We start from the raw sequence: 10,730 nt of genomic DNA on the forward strand, positions 1-10,730 counted from the left end.
TTAAAGGTATTCCTCTCAAGGGAATGTAAGCTTAGGATTTGAAGATGTTTTAACTTTCCATTCCTCCAGGTCTAATTTCTTAAACTTGGCTCTTGGCTCCCCAATACAGCTAATCCAAGTATTTGCAGTGATATTTTTATTTCCAGAATTGACATTCTGCCAAACACAGAATGTTTTGTGAATCAGAAAGATTTCCTAGAGGCTATCAGAGAAGAATGCAGAATAGCTGAAAGTGTAATTTATAAGGTCCTCACCTTAGCAGGATGTGTACCAGCTGTTGTTTACCCATATGTCAAGCTAATACCAGATTCATCTTTTTCCTGTTTTCTCTCTCCTGATTCTTCTCTTAGCAACTTGTTATTCCTAAAAAAAACTCTGAAAATCCAATTTTTATTTTGCTACATGTGGACCAAAATCAAATTTCAAAACCTCAGGAGTACTCACCAAAAGAAAATGCTGTTTTATTGCTGGGGTAATCAGCAGACTTAACTGCAAACACCCTTAGCACAATAACCCAGTAGGAAAGAAGGGGAAAGCTCACATGGAGTGTAAACAATCTGATGCTTGCAAAACAGTCCCAAATGTATTTTCAAATATATTCCTTCGTCACTGCTCAGGATTCTGCCTAATGAGTTGACAGTAAGCCAGTGACAGTCTCGCACAGCAAAAGTTTAGTGCTTCCTTTTTTGTACATTCAAGTATTCCCTATTGTTTTGAAACTGTTAGTAATGCTGCTGCTTTGCCTTTGCCATCAAACAAGCCCCTCTCTAGCAGTGACTCATTCATGTTCTGGCACTGCGTAGGATAAAGAAGAAGTGTTAATAGGAAACGCTTGGTGACATAGAAAGGAGGAGAAGGGGAGGAAATATGCAAAGCAGAGTTCTGGCTCTGTCATGTTTTCTCTAGTTTGCAGAGTTTTCCACTGTTTTTGGGAACTAGATCCTGGGGGTCACCACACTGCATTCCCTGGATATGCAGAATGCTGAAATCCCAAGGAGCATAAGTTAGTGAACACCACATGATTCCATTCTGTTCCTATTAAAAAGATTGTTTATTTCAATGGTCTCTGTTACTTTTGTTCTCCACAATGCATGTTGGGTTACTTCAGTCTCTGCTGAAGTTTCACAGCCATGGAACACTATGGCTGCTAAGTAAGAGTGCTCTTCCAGGGATCTATTAGTTACCAGACTGTGATGGTTTCACCTGATTGGGATGGGCAAGAACAAGAATGTTACTCTTCAAATGAAACATGACCCCTGCATACCATAGCATTTACACTTTGCTTAAATCCTCTCACACAAGAAGGAAGAGATAACTTCCACTGCGTTCATTTGTGCCAGTTGTTCAGTCCAAAATTTTTATTTCTTTACAGCTTCAGAGCATGACTAGCATCTGTCCTCTGCAATTCCAGAGCTTTCAGCAAGAAAAAGGGGTGTGACTAGGAAAACAGACTGACTTCAGGAGTTTACCTTCTTTTCTTCTAATATTTTCTCCATGTAGTTTTAAAATTTAGCTGTCTTCTGTTCCCATTTCAATTTCATGTAGGACTAACATTTTTGTGTTAAAGAGATAGCTCTAACCTGCATGATGAAGAAGTTCCAAAAATACTAGTAGGACAGGATTCATTAGGTAACGTGGACATGGTTCTCTTTCTTGATGTAGTGTCGACATTTTGATGGAGTCCTGTAGGTAATGGAGTACAATGACCCTGACATTGCCAATCTAAAATTAATGCAAGAGGAGAATCAGGTTCTGTATTTTTTATTATCTCTTAAAAGTAAAACAGTAAAAGTAGTTTTGAAAACAGAGAGGTGAAGAGTCAATCTCCTCCTGAGAGGAAACAAAGTTCGGTTTATTTGCAATGTATATCTTGACTGTATGTCACCTTGAACTCCTATGAAAAGCATGCTTTTCTCTACTGTTGTAGTTTTTCTAATTTCTGCCCTACGGTCTCTTGGGACACGCATTAAAAGCATGCCAAAGGGGTGGGGGAAGGGTGGGGGGGCTTGAATATTTTAAATCTATTAAATAAAATAACACTTTTGAAATACCCAAAAACATCTGAAAATATGGTTCCCCTCATGTGGGAATTCAGCTGTTCCCATGAACAGCCTGGGTGTCAGGAGACCAGAGTAGCATATGAGGAATGTATTAAACAAATGGTAGAAGAAGGATTGAATAGCTCGGGGAGCTGGAAAAATAATACATAACTTTTCATCTTGAGTCTATCCTGGACTGACAGAGCAAATGAAAATCATTAGACTATGAAGACAGTTTGGTGGTCCATGTGGAATCACTTGGTGGTTTCTCTGGAGTTACTAATAGACAGCTTTCTACATCACAGAAACTTCCATACATTTATCACCCTTTTCAGCAGTCCTAGTGGAAGCCAAGAATAAGGGTTTAAGAGAGAAAAATATTTAAGCATATGCTTAAAATTAAGCACCTGCTCAAGTACTTTTCTGGATGAGAACCTTAAAAACTGCACTGCTAATACATGTGGCAAAAATATGAAGAGCAGAAAGGAAAGCGGGCTGTTCATATGGTATATGTTCTGGAAAAGATTTTATTTTCATTAAATAGCTTTTAGCAACATCACATTGTATTTTTTAAAAAAGGAAAAAATAAAAAGTTTCGAGGCTGTATTCCAAAGGCCATCATAATGGACAATCAGAGAGGGGCAAGTGTATCAGTATCCTGTGCTCTTTCACCAGTACACTGCTAAATACACTTGTGATAAGACAACTTTAGATCATCTTTCCTTTTATTACCTGACAAAAGAATTTAAAAATCACAGTGGCTACCATATTTTATAATCATGAAATACATGGAAATATTGAGGCATGTCTTGATTGACTGTTTATATCTCTGCCAGCTGCTAGAAATTTCAATAAAAGAAAAAAATTTAAAATTATTTAAGAATGGTAAAAATTGATAAGATAAAGCATAAGAACATATTTAAGTTTATTAAATAATGTCCTATTTCTATATGATATATTTTTTAAATTAATGTACTCAAATATTTGCTGAAATGTATAGACTAATGGATTAATTTCACAGGAAATTAAGGAATTGATATTTTGGCCCTAAAATGTGATTTTTATTTAAAAATATGTCATGACAAAGCAGAAAAAAAAATACATTAATTTGTTTGCATATATCATGGCTCACCTTTCTGACTTCACTTTTTACCCTACCTAGCAAAGTTATTCTACACCAATTCAGCCAAATTCTCAAAAAGTTCATTAAAGAAGCTGAAGGTATTCTCTTGAATCTTGTCTCAAAGAATAGGTCTGAAAGGTATTTGCAGACAGTGGTGGGATCTACACACGGTCCTCTTGGGTCTCATTCTAGCTCTGGAGGCTAGGACTCACTCGGGTCAGTGCGGAGATTTCTGTCTCTGTTCCACCCTAGTACAACGCCCTTCAATGTTTTCCTCCTGCTCTGTTTCTTGAGCCCTTTCCTGTCCAGGGCCATGATCCACTTGCCGGGTTTCCGGATCCTCATCCTCTTCCCAAGCCCAAGACAAGCCCGACCCCAGAACAAGACTTTCTCTCGTCCTCATCTAATCTCAGCCTCTCCACACCCTCTCTTCCTGGCTTCCCCTCCCAGTTTCTTTGCCAAGTCCACATGTCCCCACCCCTCCGTCCCCAGTGACATTCCTCAGTCCTTAGGTCAGCTTCCCACTTCCCCTGACTCCAGATACTCATTTCATTACTCTGTGTCCTTATCTGCTCCCTTCCTCTCAACTTAAATCACACAGCTCCCTCCTATCCTGCTGCCCGGACTGACCCCAGCAGGGGAATACAGGGGCAAAGGGCCAATGCTCAGAGTGACTCGGTGCAGCCTCCTTGGCAGGGAGCTGTGGGAAGTCGCTTTCCAGAGGAAAGCCCAGTTCCTCTGCTCAGCTGGAGGCAAGGCCTTTCCCAGCCGCACTCTGCAGCCACAATGTGAGCAGCCACAGGCACTGAGAAGCTCACACCTGCTTCCTGAAGGTTTGGTTTTCAGAGCACTTGCTGCAATTGTGGAGGTCTGTAATGATCAGGCATACAGAACATTTCTTCCCCCAAACATGTAACTTCATTGGTTTTCATGGGGGTTTTAACTGGCTTTGGGAATGAGCACATTGTGACAGATTACACATCACTGACATGAGAGCCATGTAACAGTAGGCGATGCCACTGCTAACCCATGGCTGTTCCAGGTTGGCTGGTTATACCTTCTGCTTGAGAAATACTTCCTCAGTCTAAGGAAATTCTATCAACCTCCCTCCTGCTACATGGTTTCATGTGTCCAAGTGTCCCCTTAGGTACAGAGCCCCAGTCCTCATCATTCTGTAGTTTATCAAAGAGATACCCAGAATGGAAATTGTGAGATCGTCATCACCATTTTCCACAAACACTGCAACAGAGGCTTCATAGATTCAATTATAAAGCCTGAAACAAACCAAATAAAGCTTAGACATTGCAGAACATGGTGGAGGGGCAAGGTGAAAATGGGAAGTTGCAAATTTAGAGTAGCATGAGAAAATGTGTAAGAAATCTAAAACTAACCTTAATTATAAACCCTCAGTCCTCTTGATTCACTGAAATTACTCCCCATTTACTCATGGCAGGAACAATGGAGCACACAACTGTGCTGTTGACCTGGCAAAAGACCCACAAATTTGCAGCACTGCCCTCTGTGCTCCAGGTCCTCTGTGAGTGTGACCAATACATTTTCCATCTCCAAGGGTTAGTAGATACCACTCACCATGCTGACCATGCACTCATTTTTGTTGGGATTTTGTTTGGTACAGGGAGGTATATACCCCAATGCCTGCCTTCTCTATTCTCCCTGTATTTAATGTTAATCTTTGCTGACCTAAACCTGCAGACCTCCCTCAAAGCAGACTAGAGTTCTCAGGAGGAAGATGTTGAAAACAATAGGGAAAAGATTTTTGTTTACAGGCAGATATTTAGAGCACTTTAACTGACAATCATATCAGTTTGCCTACCCTTTCTTTCCTTGCTCCAGGTTTTGCCTAAGGGAACAGAGAGCAGGGCAAGCCCCAGGTGCATCAGTTTTGAAATATCTTCCACCAATCCAGCATTTGCCTCAAGGACAGCAGTCCTAGTAGGGATTAGCAGCTTCTGCAGGGAGATAATGAGGAAACTGAAAACTTGCCCCCTCCCCCTTCCCCTACTCCCCAACCAAACCAAAGCCCTTCTAGACCCTAGAGTTTCAGCAGCAAAAAGACACACTCTGAGAAAGAAAGAAATGCAGCCCTGGCTTCAGAGAAATACAGGATGGTAATTACAGGTCATTCGGGAAAGAATTAAACACCAGAATGTCCCTACTTTCAGCCTGGACATTGTGATTTTATTACACTCTTCTCTGAAAATTGGCAGGCTGCATGCCAAGCACTTTTTGATTTGATTTGATTTTTGTTTTACCTTCTCACACGCAGAAACTGTCCTCAAAACCTCTTACTTTTAAGCTAAGTGCCAAAAAATGTTCATGTGCCAGCCAATGACTCATCTTTTAAAAGCCTGGCTTTTGGAAGGTGGTTTTCATTTCAGGAACTTAGGATTGCTTCCTGGATACTAAACATTGTGGGATCAATAATTAGACTAGAAAAATGTTGAAAAAGAAGGATTTAAAATATTTAAACATCACTCATCTTTGGGGGGTTCTGCTTAACTAGAGATACGTGGGAGTTCCAAGCAAACGAAAAAATGGGAAGGCCAAGGGTTTGGCTGATGACTCAAAATGGCCAACATCCACCTCTTTTTTTTTTTTTTTTTTTAATCCTGAAACATATTTTAAATAATTTTAATAATTTTTTTTAATAATGGAACCAGACACATACATCACATTGCCTTGGAAAGAGTAGAAACACTATCCCTTATTTTTTTTTTTCTTAACGTGGGTGCAAATGGAAAACATATGATGAATTCCATCTCTTCCTCCCCTGTGCTCACCCATTTCTCAACACACAACAGACATGCAGCCCTTATGAGTGCTGTGGTTACATGTCATCATTTTGCCATCATGCAAGGAGAACTTCTGAAGTGTTCTATTGCTTCTAGGGATTTCCTTGTTTACACACCACATAAAACCTTACTTGCACCACAGGAAAGGCATGTGGGAACACAGAAGCCTGTACACAGGTGAGGGCATCTAGCAGGAGCCAGGTTGGAGGAAGGGCACAGATCTCTTCTTAAGCCTGGATCATTTCTGTTTGGAGGCAAGAGAGTTTATCAACTCAAGCAAGTTAATGACTGGATGACTCAAATAGCTATTTTTCTAGAGGGAATAAACAAAGTGATAAAATAAAAACTAGAAAGCTGAGGAAAAAAAAAAAAAAAAGAGATATTTATTAGGTCCAAACCTAAACATTAACTACCTTTTCCTATGTTTGATGCAGGCTCCAGCACAGTTATTCAGGGTAACTGTCTTTTTTTTAATCCTGCTGAGATCATTCATTCTTTATATATCAAGGCTAGCAACTATGACTCTCAAAACTTGCTTATAAACACACTTCACATCTTATGCGTAGGACAATCTGCCAGCACGTAGGTGCCCTTGTCCATGGGTGTTGGGTGAAATATATATATATAGCTATCTGGTTATTCTGGGATTGGTAACATCCTGGACTGACACTGCAATCTGTTAAGAAGCAGTTTTGAACAAGTCTAATGAGATGGTATAGATTTTCTGTGAGCATCAAAGGCTTTTAAAACTTTCGTCCCACCTAATCTGCTCTTTTGTGTCAAAGACAAACCAGCACTGAATGTTTCAAAGTAAGGTCAAGAGTCCTTGATTTAGCCTTTAGTCTTTTAGTTACACCAGTAACTGGCATTAGAGAAAAGTAATCCTAACCACTCAGCTGTAGCATATGTATGTTTAGAAATTAGACAGCTCACCACAACTTTAGGCCCTTTTTACCATTGGCATGTTTTGAAGCAACTACTAATGAAAACAAAACGGTTTTTCTCTTTACACAAATCAGCCAAAACCCAGAAATGTCTCTATTCTGTTGAAAACAAACAAACAAACATAACAAAACTAATCAAAACCAAAAAATAACCATTCAACTTTACCCAATATCCACTTAAACAATGCACAGTTTTAGTCACAGAGATGAAGACTCAAATCACTTTACTAAGAGTCAGAACAAAAACATCCTATGCTATCTTTTTCTTCTTAGCATGTTGAGAGCTGCAAGTTAGGTAACCTTACTCTTTTTCACTTAAAACATGTATAAACCCAAGCTACGCCACTCTCTCTAAAACCTCTGAGTGTGCCACAACACAAACACAGCCAAGCAACCAGCATCACTTACTGCCATGGAATACTGGAAGCAGGTTTTTACCCACATTGGTGGGATGGTTTATCCAGTGGCAGACTTCTGATCTTCACTTAATTCCCTGCTAATCACCCTTGCTTGCGGAGCCCCGCCTGGCTGGATGCACAGGTCGCCAAGAGCAGGGAGCTGCTCAGCTTCCTACACTAGGTGGCATGGAAGGACCAAGTTTCGCCACCCCCAGCACTGTCCGATGCCAAATAACGCTGTTATGTGTCTTGCAGTCTCTTTTGCTTGTGCCCTGCAGAAATATCTGTTTGTTTATTTATTTATTTATTTATTTATTTTACCCGGATGAATGCTGAAGTTCTTCTTGGAGAGGTTCGCTTGTGACTTGTTCATTTCAACAGAATGGCAGCTCTTCAGTGTCCTTGGTGACTTTCCCTCTCGACTAGTCCACGTTGATTTTCAGCACTTTTATACACCCTTTGTACCTTACCCAGTTAAGTCTCGGGTTTCCCATTAGTTCTCTTCATTTCGCCATTACTCTAGTCGGATTAAAAACAGCATCTTGAAATTTTGCAATTCACAGGGCAGGAACTTGGCACTCTTATGTCGGAAAACACATTTTTAGCACTGCAGAATCAGATCAGTTTTGATGTCTGAAATAATCAGGATTCTTGAAGAGGTCAGTTCGATTCTTACATTGCTCAACTGCTGAGCTGATTACTGCAAATTGTTGACCCTATAAAGCAACCAAGCTGGATCCATCAGTGCTGTCACTGGGAAGGGCAGCATTGCTCAACACTGGGATTGCACGAGGAGCACAGCATGTTCAGCTACAGTCCTGCTGCAGCCCTCCTAATCCTTACTCCTATCCCACCATGGATACAGATGCACAATGAAGAATGTCCCTGTCATGGCCCTAAATCGTGTGAATGAGAAAGCTCAGAGCATAGTCATTAACCTGTATTGTTGCCTCTCCACTGTCCTATAAAGTACCTCATTTCTACCGGGCAGTTTCCAATACCACCTGGCTGCAACGCCATTCCCATTACTTCACCATTCTCCCAGCATGTTACTTAACAGCTTTCCAGCAAATAAACCCTGCCCATGCACCCATCTCCCCACGCCCCAGCCCTTATATGTAATTTGCCTTCCATTGCCTGGGGCAACAACAGGGGGTAGATTATCTCTTGAGGTGTTTTCCACCTCTGTTTTCTATGATTCCCTGGGGACAGGCTTATCTCTAAAGTAACATCTTGCAGGATTCCAGGGTTACTCGGGTGAACGTGTTAAGGCCAGAAACGGGGAGGGAGATGCCTGGTATTAATAGCAGAGGCATGGCTTTTCAAAGTGGAAGATTTTCCCATTATGAGAATGAGGCTGAGTAACTCAGGGTTTTTTCAGCCTGGGATTCAGAATTCATGTCTCAAGACTATTTACTGTAATTTTAAAATCTGATGCTGCAGCCCCAGCTATTTAACTCTGTCTTGCCCTGCTTTCTGCTCTCATGTCCATACCAGGGTGATTTTTCTAGCCTCCTCCTCCCTGATGTACTGAGCTGGCAAACTTCTTCTATGCATGTGCTGACCTTCCATGACCCTTACCAGGATACCAGGAGAACCAGAGGGGCCACCTGTATCAGGAGTAGAAAAAGAACAAACAAACAAACAAACAAACAAACAAACAAAAAAATCCCTGGAAGCACATTGAAACCAAGGAAGTTTAGGGTCAGGCACACACAAAGTTCAAAAGTATGTTTCAACCTAGTTTTGATTCAAGGAGATGTCCAACAAATACACCATCTGGCCATTACAAACATCTGTATTTCATCTCTTGTTATACAGTAATAAGCACCACCAATTTCAGTTTCCATGGCACCTATAAAGTATACTTCCTGGAGGATAAGAGTTCCTATGAGGCGCTATAGACTACAGCACTATTAGTACTTGGCACAGAGCAGCTCACTGTGCAGCACAGAAGGAAGAAGGCAATGCCACCACAGAGTTCTCTCCTGGCTGCATACTTCTCTGTGTTTCAAAATAACATACAAAACCTCTGAGTAGCTTCAAGGAAGATCCATGAACAAACTAAATGAAACCATGCCTTTTGGGTGACTGCACAGCAACATGTCCTCAGTTTCACCAGCACAGGTGTAAACAGGAGACAAAAATTACACACAGGGCACAAACACATGACAATGTGAAATACTATAAAGTTTTAATTGCCACTTATTTGGTTAAGCCTTTCATAGCTCTCTTTTGGTGAGTCTTGAGCAATGTGGTCATTCCATTCTCAGGCTCATAAAAATTTACTGCACGCCTTCACGTGTTCTCCCTATATAGCTCCACTTTATTTCACTGGCAAAATAAGGCCAGCTGGAGCTGCAGCTCTGATTAGCTGAATGCTTGGGATGCAGAATGCAGTGCCCAGAATACATCATATTCATGGTAATATTCTGACTGTAAAAAAGGCTTGACTTTTTAAGCTTCTCCAGAGATGCAGATAAATGTAATGTGTCAGAAATAGGGACCACCTACACATCAGATCACACTTACAAGGATAATGTATGCAGGCATATAAAACTGCCAAGGAACGCAAAGCCACACAGAAAGGGGTACTTCCCTAGGCTACTGACTGGTTTATTCCACATTTCACTGACTTTATTAGGCAGCTGAGTGACATTTGGTATCATCAGAACCACCTGAAGGGATGAAATTTAACTGTTCTTGGATAGCCAGCACTAGGGACATTATGATTTTAAAATACGCCAAAAGACAGTCACAAGCAAACAGCATTGCGCATTCATACCTGCCTATTTCCAAATCATAATCAAAACATAATCCAGTGAATGCAATTTTCCTAGTAGAGACACTGAAACATCTGCATTAGTTGTTAAGATTCCAGTTATTATTATTGCCAAAGCACTTTTACAGGGAGGGATTTGAAACAGTTTTCTAAAGGGAAAGAAAAGAAGGAAGAAATGCAGCTCTGTGACTCAGAGGTGCAATTTAAATAAAAATCCAAACATTGTCACAAGTGGCACCTGAAGCCCAAAGCAAAACCATTGTCACAAGTGGCACTGAAGCCCAAAGCAAAACACTGCATCTTGGAAATTTCCAGAGGATCTCAGAAAAATTCAATGCTTTTAAACAAAGAGCAGCAAAATGAAAAGAATGTCAAAAGAAGAACTTGGAAAAAAAATTTGAGTAGTTAAAGCTAAATCATCACTATTTCTACAGCCCAGAGAGCAGCAAAAAATGACTGATACACAGCTTGGTACTGCAAACTCATACTTCCCTCTTACTGCACTTATTCTACACAGCTAAAGAGCAGAAGAAAGGAAGTGTGGGGCTTCCCTCATCAGTGTTCCTGGCAATTTCTCACTTTCCTCAATAAACCTGAACAAGATCCTTGTTCGAGTTCATCTGAAGGCTCC

The 10,730-nt window shown here is 40.7% G+C and overlaps 1 long non-coding RNA gene across 1 annotated transcript; it reads right to left on the bottom strand.

The window, feature by feature from the left end:
- Window positions 1–5,069: 5,069 nt before the first annotated feature.
- On the bottom strand, window positions 5,070–7,724 carry LOC310907691. The gene is made up of 3 exons (XR_014589693.1): window positions 7,639–7,724; window positions 6,107–6,219; window positions 5,070–5,132 (listed from the first exon to the last, which is right to left on the bottom strand). It is a non-coding gene; the product is annotated as an uncharacterized lncRNA (long non-coding RNA).
- Window positions 7,725–10,730: the final 3,006 nt, after the last annotated feature.

This window comes from Zosterops lateralis (genome assembly GCF_965231275.1).
Source record: "Zosterops lateralis genome assembly, chromosome: 3".
NCBI classification, from domain to species: Eukaryota; Metazoa; Chordata; class Aves; order Passeriformes; family Zosteropidae; genus Zosterops; species Zosterops lateralis.